Raw genomic sequence first — 248 nt, 5'->3', positions numbered from 1 at the left:
CCAGAGCGTCATCCCGTGTACCAGCGCCGCATGGCATGTCTGTGCACTGAGGTCGGACTGAAGCCCGCTGCCGCTGGCGCTGGAGGAGTCGCCCTGTGGATGAGTGTCCCCATCTGAGCTTCCGCTGGTGGCTGGAGGGCTGGTGCTACCAGAAGGGCTTTGGGGGTCTTTCGCTTTGGCGTTGGGGGTGGGTTTTGGGTTTTTTTTTTTTTTTTTGGTTTGGGGTTTTTTTTTTTTTTTGGGTTTGG

Source organism: Buceros rhinoceros, unplaced genomic scaffold (assembly GCF_000710305.1).
Source record: "Buceros rhinoceros silvestris isolate BGI_N320 unplaced genomic scaffold, ASM71030v1 scaffold40897, whole genome shotgun sequence".
Lineage (NCBI taxonomy): Eukaryota > Metazoa > Chordata > Aves > Bucerotiformes > Bucerotidae > Buceros > Buceros rhinoceros.
Note: the sequence above shows the minus strand (reverse complement) of the source record.